Source organism: Triticum dicoccoides, chromosome 5A (assembly GCF_002162155.2).
Source record: "Triticum dicoccoides isolate Atlit2015 ecotype Zavitan chromosome 5A, WEW_v2.0, whole genome shotgun sequence".
In the NCBI taxonomy this organism is placed as follows: domain Eukaryota; kingdom Viridiplantae; phylum Streptophyta; class Magnoliopsida; order Poales; family Poaceae; genus Triticum; species Triticum dicoccoides.
This window is the reverse complement of record NC_041388.1, coordinates 5810795-5824710: the sequence shown is the minus strand read 5'-3', so window position 1 is coordinate 5824710 and position 13916 is coordinate 5810795.

The following is a 13916-nucleotide window of genomic DNA, read 5'->3' as shown; positions in this document are numbered from 1 at the left end:
GTCGCCGGAGAGGAGGAGGAGGAGGAGGTCGCCGGAGAGGAGGAGGGTAGTATGGTGGAGGAGAGAAGGGAAGATGGAGTGGAGGAGAGGAGGAGATGGAGTGGAGGAGAGATGGAGTGGAGGAGAAAAATGAAGGAGGAGAGGACCACGCCCAGCCATATATATGGCATAGTATTACTAACTTTTTTTTTTATTTTTTTGATTTATTTTGAATTTTGAAGGCGGGAAGATACTAATGGCGCACCATGGGCAGGTGCGCCATTAGTAACTTTTTTTTATTTTGTTGACTTATTTTGAATTTTGAAGGCGGGAAGATAGTAATGGCGCACCATGGGCAGGTGCGCCATTAGTAAGTTTGAATTTTTTTGCCTCTCCAGATCTTAAAAGCCCCGTATCTTTTTTTCTGTTAGGTTTTTGAGGATTTTGAAAATGTTTAACGGTGTTCCCAGAAAAGTTCATATATTTAATAAAAATAACACTTGGAAAAGTTTGTAATTTGCAAAAAAGTTCACAGAAAATGAAAAACAATTCATGGGTTAAAAAAAGTTCACACAGATTTGGGAAAAAGTTTGTAATTTGAGAAAAATTCACGAAATTTGGATAAAATGACAAAATTGAGAAAAGTTCACTTATTTAAAACAAAGTTCAGAGACATTTGGAAAAGGAAAAAAATATTTGAAAGAAGTTCACGATCTCTGAAAAGTTCACAAATTTTATAAAAAAGAAAAAGAAGGTGAAACAGGAAAAGTAAAGAAGAAAAAGAAGGCGAAAAACGAAAAAAAGAGAGAGAAAACCGGCAGGTGAAAACTTGAAGAAAACGTCCCAGAAACAAATGCAGTAAAAATCATTGGAAAAAGCTTTCATAAAAACTGTTGGAAAATAGAACCTACATAAGAAGCCAGCCGGCCCATTTACCTATATAATACTCCATCCGTTCTCTTGACATAAGAAGCCAGCCGCCTACTATAAAGTGAAGGGTTTTCGCCAATTAGCGATCTGTACTAATATCCCACGCTCAAGGTGCGGAATAGGAACTGGGCGTACCAATTCACGCATTGGTGCCAAATATGATTTGCCACCCCACTCAATCAGTTTTCTGTTATTTTTTCCATCTATGCTTAACACTAATGGATTGGGATAGATTTTTTTCTATGTTTCGTCCCCCTTTTTTTTCTTTAATTTTTATTTGTTCTCTCAGTGCCATTTTTCATTGTGTATAGAAAATAATGTTCGTAAATTTTTTACAAAATATTCGGAATGTATTTTGAAAACGTTATGTCATATTTTGCAAAAGAATGTTTGCATGAATTTTAAAAAATGTTCACCATGCGTTAAGAAAACATTAGCCGTGTCCTTTAAGAAGGTTGATTTCCTTTTAAATTTAGTTTCTTTTAAATTTTCCTTTATTCATTTCTTTTTTTTCCATTTTTCCTTTCCTATTTTTCTATTTTTTGGTTCCTTTTTAATACATTTTGAACATTTGCAAAATGCACATTGATTGTTTTTTCTTATTCACCACTCCTGATGATGAGTTGTTGTGCGACACCTCAAGTCTGAACCCTTCGAGGGTGATTCCTCCAAGGTCACCTTGTCGGTTACATCGAGTAGGAATCCATCGAGGGTGATTCCTCAGATTCCCCCTTGATGTTATGGACACACGGTTACCTTGACCTTCACCTCGGTCCTTTGTTGAAGTTGGGTCAGGCCAAGGGGTACCCTCGAGAGTTATTGAAGTTGGGTTGACCATGAGGGTACCCGCAATGTAATGACGTGGCACGACCGGGTAGGCAGAGACCTCCCTAGAGAGGGATGGGCCTGGCCCCTGTCGTAAGTCCGTGAAATGGGGTGAGAGGATCATCGATCGTTCCCGCGAGCTCCGTATACACTAACGGGTTTGGATATGTGATCTGAGTAGGCCTCTAGCCATTTTGCACTAACCACCACGCGGGAATAAGTATGGGCATTCGGCGCCATACAATTCTTCCGAAAGCTCTACAGACATCACAGTTCAGAGATGTGGCACAGAGACTAGTAGATATCCTACAGATCAGGTGAAGCTGGACCGCCCACGCAATGTGCAGGAGTGCTTAGGATGAGCGGCCGAACCACCCTTCACATTTAGGATGTAGACAGGCGTGCTGACCTCTCTGCTGAGCCTAGGTAGGACTATGGTGTGTCGATTAGCCGAGGACGGGCATGCCCAGGAAAAGTGTGTCTGGCCGGAGTTAATCGAGTGTGTTGGGTAAGTTGGTGCACCCCTGCAAGGAAGTAATCTATTTGAATAGCCGTGTCCATGGTAACGGGTGCTCAGAGTTGTATTCCGATCTACTACAACTAGAACGGGATACTTGTTACACTAAACTCATATGATGGCTCCGGCATCGCTTTCTCGCAGTGAGTCGAGGAAGGATTTCTGGGCGCGGCTAATATATAACTGAGTCGAGGAGGGTGGAGAAACCGTGAGGGGAGGGGAGGGGAGGAGAGGAGGGAGGAGGAGGTCGCCGGATAGGAGGAGGAGGAGGTCACCGGAGAGGAGGAGGAGGAGGAGGTCGCCGGAGAGGAGGAGGAGGAGGAGGTCACCGGAGAGGAGGAGGGTAGTATGGTGGAGGAGAGAAGGGAAGATGGAGTGGAGGAGAGATGGAGTGGAGGAGAAAAATGATGGAGGAGAGGACCACGCCCAGACATATATATGGCATAGTAATGGTGCACCGCGGGCAGGTGCGCCATTACTAACTTTTATTTTTATTTTTTTGATTTATTTTGAATTTTGAAGGCGAGAAGATATTAATGGCGCACCATGGGCAGGTGCGCCATTAGTAACTTTTTTTTTATTTTGTTGACTTATTTTGAATTTTGAAGGCGGGAAGATACTAATGGCGCACCATGGGCAGGTGCGCCACTAGTAAGTTTGAATTTTTTTGAATATTTTTGCCTCTCCGGATATTAAAAGCCCCGATCTTTTTTCTGTTAGGTTTTTGAGGATTTTGAAAATGTTTAACGGGGTTCCCAGAAAAGTTCATATATTTAATAAAAATAACACTTGGAAAAGTTTGTAATTTGCAAAAAAGTTCACAGAAAATGAAAAACAATTCATGGGTTAAAAAAAGTTCACACAGATTTGGGAAAAAGTTTGTAATTTGAGAAAAGTTCACCAAATTTGGATAAAATGACAAAATTGAGAAAAGTTCACTTATTTAAAACAAAGTTTAGAGACATTTGGAAAAGGAAAAAAATATTTGAAAGAAGTTCACGGATCTCTGAAAAGTTCACAAATTTTATAAAAAAGAAAAAGAAGGTGAAACAGGAAAAGTAAATAAGAAAAAGAAGGCGAAAAACGAAAAAAAGAGAGAGAAAACCGGCAGGTGATAACACGAAGAAAACGTCCCAGAAACAAATGCAGTAAAAATCATTGGAAAAAGCTTCCATAAAAACTGTTGGAAAACAGAACCTACATAATAAGCCAGCCGGCCCATTTACCCATATAATACTCCATCCGTTCTCTTGACATAAGAAGCCAGCCGCCTACTATACAGTGAAGGGTGTTCGCCGATTAGCGATCTGTACTAATATCCCGCGCTCAAGGTGCAGAATAGGAACTTAGCGTACCAATTCACGCATCGGTGCCAAATATGATTTGCCACCCCACTCAATCAGTTTTCTGTTATTTTTTCCATCTGTGCTTAACACTAATGGACTGGGATAGATTTTTTTCTATATTTTGTCCCCTTTTATTTTTTTATTTAATTTTTATTTGTTCTCTCAGTGCCATTTTTCATTGTGTATAGAAAATAATGTTCGTAAAGTTTTTACAAAATATTCGGAATGTATTTTGAAAACGTTATGTCATATTTTGTAAAAGAATGTTTGCATGAATTTTAAAAAATGTTCACCATGCGTTAAGAAAACATTAGCCGTGTCCTTTAAGAAGGTTGATTTCCTTTTAAATTTAGTTTCTTTTTAATTTTCCTTTATTCATTTGTTTTTTTCCATTTTTCCTTTCCTATTTTTTTATTTTTTGGTTCCTTTTTAATACATTTTGAACATTTGCAAAATGCACATTGATTGTTTTTTCTTATTCACCACTCCTGATGATGAGTTGTTGTGCGACACCTCAAGTCTGAACCCTTCGAGGGTGATTCCTCCAAGGTCACCTTGACGGTTACATCGAGTAGGAATCCATCGAGGGTGATTCCTCAGATTCCCCCTTGATGTTATGGACACACGGTTACCTTGACCTTCACCTCGGTCCTTTGTTGAAGTTGGGTCGGCCCAAGTGGTACCCTCGAGAGTTATTGAAGTTGGGTTGACCATGAGGGTACCCGCAATGTAATGACGTGGCACGACCGGGCAGGCAGAGACCTCCCTAGAGAGGGGATGGGCCTGGCCCCTGTCGTAAGTCCGTGAAATGGGGTGAGAGGATCATCGATCGTTCCCGCGAGCTCCGTATACACTAACGGGTTTGGATATGTGATCTGAGTAGGCCTCTAGCCATTTCGCACTAACCACCACGCGGGAATAAGTATGGGCATTCGGCGCCATACAATTCTTCCGAAAGCTCTACAGACATCACAGTTCAGAGATGTGGCACAGAGACTAGTAGATATCCTACAGATCAGGTGAAGCTGGACCGCCCACGCAATGTGCAGGAGTGCTTAGGATGAGCGGCCGAACCACCCTTCACATTTAGGATGTAGACAGGCGTGCTGACCTCTCTGCTGAGCCTAGGTAGGACTATGGTGTGTCGATTAGCCGAGGACGGGCATGCCCAGGAAAAGTGTGTCTGACCGGAGTTAATCGAGTGTGTTGGGTAAGTTGGTGTACCCCTGCAAGGAAGTAATCTATTTGAATAGCCGTGTCCATGGTAACGGGTGCTCCGAGTTGTATTCCGATCTACTACAACTAGAACGGGATACTTGTTGCACTAAACTCATATGATGGCTCCGGCATCGCTTTCTCGCAGTGAGTCGAGGAAGGATTTCTGGGCGTGGCTAATATATACCTCAGTCGAGGAGGGAGGAGAAACCGTGAGGGGAGGGGAGGGGAGGAGAGGAGGGAGGAGGAGGTCGCCGGATAGGAGGAGGAGGAGGTCGTCGGAGAGGAGGAGGAGGAGGTCGCCGAAGAGGAGGAGGAGGAGGAGGTCGCTGGAGAGGAGGAGGGTAGTATGGTGGAGGAGAGAAGGGAAGATGGAGTGGAGGAGAGGAGGAGATGGAGTGGAGGACAGATGGAGTGGAGGAAAAAAATGAAGGAGGAGAGGACCACACCCAGCCATATATATGGCATAGTAATGGCGCACCACGGGCAGGTGCGCCTTTACTAACTTTATTTTTTTATTTTTTTTTTGATTTATTTTGATTTTTGAAGGCGGGAAGATACTAATGGCGCACCATGGGCAGGTGCGCCATTAGTAACTTTTTTTTTATTTTGTTGACTTATTTTGAATTTTGAAGGCGGGAAGATACTAATGGCGCACCATGGGCAGGTGCGCCATTAGTAAGTTTGAATTTTTTTGCCTCTCCAGATCTTAAAAGCCCCATATCTTTTTTTCTGTTAGGTTTTTGAGGATTTTGAAAATGTTTAACAGGGTTCCCAGAAATGTTCACATATTTAATAAAAATAACACTTGGAAAAGTTTGTAATTTGCAAAAAAGTTCACAGAAAATGAAAAACAATTCATGGGTTAAAAAAAGTTCACACAGATTTGGGAAAAAGTTTGTAATTTGAGAAAAGTTCATGAAATTTGGATAAAATGACAAAATTGAGAAAAGTTCACTTATTTAAAACAAAGTTCAGAGACATTTGGAAAAGGAAAAAAATTCTCGAGTAGATGAAAAGGAAAAAAAATTCGGATGTAACTTGTCGAGTAGATGATTTTTCATATAAAAAACTTTTTCATCCGAGTTCGTACGCAAAAGTTATGCCCATTTCTACAAATTCTCGAGAGATTTTGTAAAAAAGTCGAAAATTCATGTTTGTAAATTTTGCTAACAACTAGACCACATATCACATGGGAATCTTATTTTCTTTTATTTTTTTTGACATTTCTATCATTTTCTTTTATTTTTTTTGAAACTGAAAAAGCGGTGCGTCATTAGTAGTTTTGAAAAAAATTAATTTTTTTACTAATGGCGCACCGTGGATGTGGTGCGCCATTACTAGTTCAACTAGTAATGGCGCACCACTCCCACGGTGCGCCATTAGTAGTTTTGAAAAAATTAATTTTTTTATGAATGGCGCACCGTGGACGTGGTGCGCCATTAGTATTTGCACCACTAATGGCGCACCAACACATGGTGCGCCATTAGTATATAGTAATGGCGCACCACATGTCTGGTGCGCCATTAGTGTCAATTCCATCTATAGCCCTTTTCCTAGTAGTGATGCTGCCTTCATACTCGTCCTTTTGTAGAGGAAATAGTGTTATGTTACATGCAATCATCAAAGTTAGGAACTACATGACATGAAATGCTAGTTGTGTAGAACTTACCGTTATAGAATTCTTGTATGATTTTTTCTGAAGCTTGTTGCAATCCGAACGTAGCAGGCTTGAACATATTTTCCAACTGAAAATATGTATTTCTGCCTGAATAGATAGCGAGGCATAGGTTAGGATAGCGGTGAAGCATAGGTAGTGCATGATTGCAAATGTAATTTAGTGTTCGGCAAACCTGTGTGAAATCGTCGGTAATTTTATCTTCGTCCCATGTCAACATGTATTTGAGTGTGTACGCCCCGCATGAATAACTGTGATGTAAGTTCAAGTTAAGTACTGTAATGTAGGTGAGGGATCATGTAGTTGCCTGTACGTACCCATCCGTCTATTGTGGTATGTTAGTATAGCAAGTGGTTTTCCACTGGGTAATATTGATGGGTTTAGGCGGTGTTAACAAGCCATCCTCGGCCGCTTCGTTGATACATGCCTGAATGGACTCCACCTGGTGTATGAGGAGTAATTCAAGGGATTGCGTCAGTGCTTTTCAAAAAGTGTCACATGAGGTAAGAGGAAGCAAGAGAGCAAGCTTACCAGTGCAGTTTCCTTGGCAATGTCACAATATGCTTGGATGGAGTTTAGGACCTGGATCTCTTCTTTGTCTAAATTAAACACGAGTAATAACCAATGCATGCTGTGCACATTCATTGGGACACGTACCTGGCAGAAAATTAAAGCGGACTCAATTTAGGGAAAATCAAGATATACAGTTGAACAAGTTAGGAAACATGCATACCATTTTGTGTCCTACAAATTTCGTTGCTACATTAGCAACATGTGGGCTTTTGCATCCCATTGGAATACCCCCAAATTCGCCTAGCAATCTTATGCTTTCTACGGTGAAAATGAATGATGTAGCATCAGTTGCAACATTGCTAATGTGTGCATATGCATTAATAACCTGCAAAATTTGTAGTCATGTAATATGGCACAATTTAGAATACTTGATGTGGATTGCAGTATACGGGCCTTACGTCATCGACGAAGAATAGTTTGCTAACATTTGGCTTGAGTTGATGAACTGTTAGCACAATGTCTTCGATGTGAACTACCTCAACAAGGTCGTGACTCCCTCGAATGAAAAGTGCAGCCTCATAGTCTTTATCTGTCAATATGTAATCATTGTTGAATACATGCTTCCGTGGTGGGATGTCTTGGACCAACTCCTTGTTTTGCACCACAGGTTTTGCACTAGGTGTACCAGCAGAAGTTCGTGCTTTCCAAGCGTCAAACCCAGGAGTTGATGAAAACTTTCCATTGCTTGGTTGCTGAAGGTGGAGCGTGCAGCCATGGAACAGACGATGACTGAGGAACATGCATCCATGGATCAGAGGTTGAAGCATTTCCATGACGATATGGACCTAAAGTTGAAGCAGGAGCGTAAGGACCTGGATCGCGCTATGCAGCTCGGGCGTGGCAGGATGGAATTCAATATCATGCAGGCGCGTGTGAACATGGACCATATGTTGCAGTAGGAGCGTAATGACATGAATCACAAGGCCAAGATGGAGGAGATCCGCATGGAAGGGAATATGATGCAAGTGTTGGAAATATGCCCTAGAGGCAATAATAAAAGTATTATTATATTTCATTGTTCATGATAATTGTCTTTTATTCATGCTATAACTGTATTATCTGGAAATCGTAATACACGTGTGAATACATAGACCTCAATATGTCCCTAGTGAGCCTCTAGTTGACTAGCTCGTTGTGATCAACAGATAGTCATGATTTCCTGGCTATGGACATTGGATGTCGTTGATAACGGGATCACATCATTAGGAGAATGATGTGATGGACAAGACCCAATCCTAAGCATAGCACAAAGGTCGTTTAGCTCGTTTGCTAGAGCTTTGCCAATGTCAAGTATCTCTTCCTTAGACCATGAGATCGTGTAACTCCCGGATACCGTAGGAGTGCCTTGGGTGTATCAAACGTCACAACGTAACTGGGTGACTATAAAGGTGCATTACAGGTATCTCCGAAAGTAGCTGTTGGGTTGACACGGATCGAGACTGGGATTTGTCACTCCGTATGACGGAGAGGTATCTCTGGGCCCACTCGGTAATGCATCATCATAATGAGCTCAAGGTGACCAAAGTGTTGGCCACGAGATCATGCATTACGGTACGAGTAAAGTGACTTGCCGGTAACGAGACTGAACAAGGTATTGGGATACCGACGATCGAGTCTCGGGCAAGTAACGTACCGATTGACAAAGGGAATTGTATACAGGGTTTGATCGAATCCTCGACATCGTGGTTCATCCGATGACAACATCGAGAATCATGTGGGAGCCAACATGGGTATCCAGATCCCGCTGTTGGTTATTGACCGGAGAACGTCTCGGTCATGTCTACATGTCTCCCGAACCCGTAGGGTCTACACACTTAAGGTTCGATGGCGCTAGGGTTATAAAGGAAGTTTGTATATGGTTACCTAATGTTGTTCGGAGTCCCGGATGAGATCCCGGACATCACGAGGAGTTCCGGAATGGTCCGGAGGTAAAGATTTATATATGGGAAGTCCTATTTTGGCCACCGGAAAATGTTCGGGATTTTTCGGTATTGTACCGGGAAGGTTCTAGAAGGTTCCGGAGTGGGGCCCACCTGCATGGGGGGACCCACATGAACGTGAGTAGTGGGGGAAAGGCCCCACACCCCTAGTCAAGGCGCACCAAGATCCCCCCTTAGAAGGAATAAGATCATATCCCGAAGGGATAAGATCAAGATCCCTAAAAAGGGGGGATAACAATCGGTGGGGAAGGAAATGATGGGATTTCTTTCCTCCCACCTTGGCCAACGCCCCAATGGACTTGGAGGGCAAGAAACCAGCCCCTCCACCCCTATATATAGTGGGGAGGCGCATGGGAGCTTAACACAAGCCAAGGCGCAGCCCCTCCCCTCCCCAACACCTCTCCTCCTCCGTATATGCTTGGCGAAGCCCTGTCGGAGTACTGCTGCACCAACTACACCATGTCGTCATGCTGCCGTTGGAGCAATCTTCCTCAACCTCTCCTTCCCCCTTGCTGGATCAAGAAGGAGGAGACGTCTCCCGTCCCATACGTGTGTTGAACGCGGAGGTGCTGTCCGTTCAGCACTTGGACATCGGTGATCCGAATCACGTTCGAGTACGACTCCATCATCACCATCCCCTTGGCTAGCTTCCGCTCGTTATATACAAGTGGTATGTAGATGCAAACTCTCTCCCTTGACTCGTTGCTTAGATGAACTCATAGATGGATCTTGGTGAAACCGTAGGAAAATTTTTAATTTTCTGCAACGTTCCCCAACAGTGGCATCATGAGCTAGGTCTATGGTAGTTCTCTTTGCACGAGTAGAACACAATTTTGTTGTGGGCGTGGATTTTGTCATCTTACTTGCCTCTACTAGTCTTTTCTTGCTTCAGCGGTATTGTGGGATGAAGCGGCTCGGACCAACCTTACACGTACGCTTACGTGAGACCGGTTCCACCGACTGACATGCACTAGTTGCATATGGTGGCTGGCGGGTGTCTGTCTCTCCCACTTTAGTTGGAGCGGATTCGATGAAAAGGGCCCTTATGAAGGGTAAATAGAAGTTGACAAAATCACGTTGTGATTATTCGTAGGTAAGAAAACGTTCTTGCTAGAACCCAATTGCAGCCACGTAAAAGATGCAACAACAATTAGAGGACGTCTAACTTGTTTTTGCAGCGATTGATCATGTGATGTGATATGGCCAGAAGTTGTGATGAATGATGAATTGTGATGTATGAGATCATGTTCTTTGTAATAGGATTCACGACTTGCATGTCGATGAGTATGACAACCGGCAGGAGCCATAGGAGTTGTCTTTATTTTTTGTATGACCTGCGTGTCATTGAAGAACGCCATGTAACTCACTTTACTTTATTGCTAAACGCGTTAGCCATAGAAGTAGAAGTAGTCGTTGGCGTGAAAACTTCATGAAGACACGATGATGGAGATCATGATGATGGAGATCATGGTGTCAAGCCGGTGACAAGATGATCATGGAGCCCCGAAGATGAAGATCAATGGAGCTATATGATATTGGCCATATCATGTCACAACTATATAATTGCATGTGATGTTTATTATGTTTATGCATCTTGTTTACTTAGGATGACGGTAGTAAATAAGATGATCCCTTACAAAAATTTCAAGAAGTGTTCTCCCGTAACTGTGCACCGTTGCTACAGTTCGTCGCTTCTAAGCACCACGTGATGATCGGGTGTGATGGATTCTTACATTCACATACAACGGGTGTAAGATAGTTTTACACAGCGAAAACACTTAGGGTTAACTTGACGAGCCTAGCATGTGCAGACATGGCCTCGGAACACGGAGACCGAAAGGTCGAACACGAGTCGTATGGAAGATACGATCAACATGAGAATGTTCACCGACGATGACTAGTCCGTCTCACGTGATGATCGGACACGGCCTAGTCGACTCGGATCGTGTAACACTTAGATGACTAAAGGGATGTCTAATCTGAGTGGGAGTTCATAATTTGATTAGAACTTAATTATCATGAACTTAGTCTAAAACCTTTGCAAATATGTCTTGTAGATCAAATGGCCAACGCTCATGTCAACATGAACTTCAACGCGTTCCTAGAGAAAACCAAGCTGAAAGATGATGGCAGCAACTATACGGACAGGGTCCGGAACCTGAGGATCATCCTCATAGCTGCCAGGAAACAATATGTCCTAGAAGGACCGCTAGGTGACACTCCCGTCCCAGAGAACCAAGACATTATGAATGCTTGGCAAACTCGCGCTGATGATTACTCCCTCGTTCAGTGCGGCATGCTTTACAGCTTAGAACCGGGGCTCCAAAAGCGTTTTGAGCATCACGGAGCATATGAGATGTTCGAAGAGCTGAAACTAGTTTTCCAAGCTCATGCCCGGGTCGAGAGATATGATGTCTCTGACAAGTTCTACAGTTGTAAGATGGAGGAAAACAGTTCTGTCAGTGAGCACATCCTGAAGATGTCTGGGTTGCACAACCGTATGACCCAGCTGAACATTAACCTCCCAGATGAGGCGGTCATTGACAGAATCCTCCAGTCGCTCCCACCAAGCTACAAGAGCTTTGTGATGAACTACAACATGCAGGGGATGGAAAAGACCATTCCTGAAGTGTTCTCGATGCTGAAGTCAACAGAGGCTGAAATCAAGAAAGAACATCAAGTGTTGATGGTCAATAAGACCACTAAGTTCAAGAAGGGCAAGGGTAAGAAGAACTTCAAGAAGGACGGCAAGGAGGTTGCCGCGCCTGGTAAGCCAGTTACCGGGAAGAAGTCAAAGAATGGACCTAAGCCTGAGACTGAGTGCTTTTATGGCAAGGGGAAGGGTCACTGGAAGCGGAACTGCCCCAAATACTTAGCAGATAAGAAGGCCGGCAAAACCAAAGGTATATTTGATATACATGTAATTGATGTGTACCTTACCAGTACTCGTAGTAACTCCTGGGTATTTGATACCGGTGCCGTTGCTCATATTTGTAACTCACAGCAGGAGCTGCGGAATAAACGGAGACTGGCGAAGGACGAGGTGACGATGCGCGTCGGGAATGGTCCCAGAGTCGATGTGATCACCGTCGGCACGCTGCCTCTACATTTACCTACGGGATTAGTTTTGAACCTTAATAATTGTTAGTTAGTGCCAAGTTTGAGCATGAACATTGTATCTGGATCTCGTTTAATACGAGATGGCTACTCATTTAAGTCTGAGAATAATGGTTGTTCGATTTATATGAGAGATATGTTTTATGGTCATGCTCCGATGGTCAATGGTTTATTCTTAATGAATCTCGAGCGTAATATTACACATGTTCATAGTGTAGATGCCAAAAGATGTAAAGTTGATAACGATAGTCCCACATACTTGTGGCACTGCCGCCTTGGTCACATTGGTGTCAAGCGCATGAAGAAGCTCCATGCCGATGGACTTTTAGAGTCTCTTGATTATGAATCGTTTGACACGTGCGAACCATGCCTCATGGTCAAGATGACCAAGACTCCGTTCTCCGGAACAATGGAGCGAGCAACCAACTTATTGGAAATCATACATACCGATGTGTGCGGTCCAATGAGCGTTGAGGCTCGCGGAGGATATCGTTATGTTCTCACTCTCACTGATGACTTAAGTAGATATGGGTATGTCTACTTAATGAAACACAAGTCTGAGACCTTTGAAAAGTTCAAGGAATTTCAGAATGAGGTGGAGAATCAACGTGACCGAAAGATAAAGTGCCTACGATCAGATCGTGGAGGAGAATATTTAAGTCACGAATTTGGCACACACTTAAGGAAATGTGGAATCGTTTCACAACTCACGCCGCCTAGAACACCTCAGCGAAACGGTGTGTCCGAACGTCGTAATCGCACTCTATTGGATATGGTGCGGTCTATGATGTCTCTTACTGATTTACCGCTATCATTTTGGGGATACGCTCTAGAGACAGCTACATTCACTTTAAATAGGGCACCGTCTAAATCCGTTGAGACGACACCGTATGAATTATGGTTTGGGAAGAAACCTAAGCTGTCGTTTCTAAAAGTTTGGGGATGCGATGCTTATGTCAAGAAACTTCAACCTGAAAAGCTCGAACCCAAGTCGGAAAAATGCGTCTTCATAGGATACCCTAAGGAAACTGTCGGGTATACCTTCTACTTAAGATCCGAGGGCAAAAATCTTTGTTGCCAAGAACGGATGCTTTCTGGAAAAAGAGTTTCTCTCGAAAGAAGTAAGTGGGAGGAAAGTAGAACTCGATGAAGTACTACCTCTCGAACGAGAAAGTGGTGCAGCTCAGGAAAATGTTCCTGTGATGCCCACACCAACTGAAGAGGAAACCAATGATGATGATCAAGGTACTTCGGATCAAGTTGCTACTGAACTTCGTAGGTCCACAAGGACACGTTCCGCACCAGAGTGGTACGGCAACCCCGTCCTGGAAATCATGTTGTTAGACAACGGTGAACCTTCGAACTATGAAGAAGCGATGGCGGGCCCAGATTCCAACAAATGGCTTGAAGCCATGACATCCGAGATAGAATCCATGTATGAAAACAAAGTATGGACTTTGACAGACTTGCCCGATGATCGGCGAGCGATAGAAAACAAATGGATCTTTAAGAAGAAGACAGACGCGGATGGTAATGTCACCATCTATAAAGCTCGACTTGTCGCTAAGGGTTATCGAGAGGTTCAAGGGTTGACTACGACGAGACATTCTCTCCCGTAGCGAAGCTAAAGTCCGTCCGAATCATGTTAGCAATTGCCACATACTATGATTATGAGATATGGCAGATGGACGTCAAAACAGCATTCCTTAACGGGCATCTTAAGGAAGAACTGTATATGATGCAGCCAGAAGGTTTTGTCGATCCTAAGAACGCTAACAAAGTATGCAAGCTCCAGC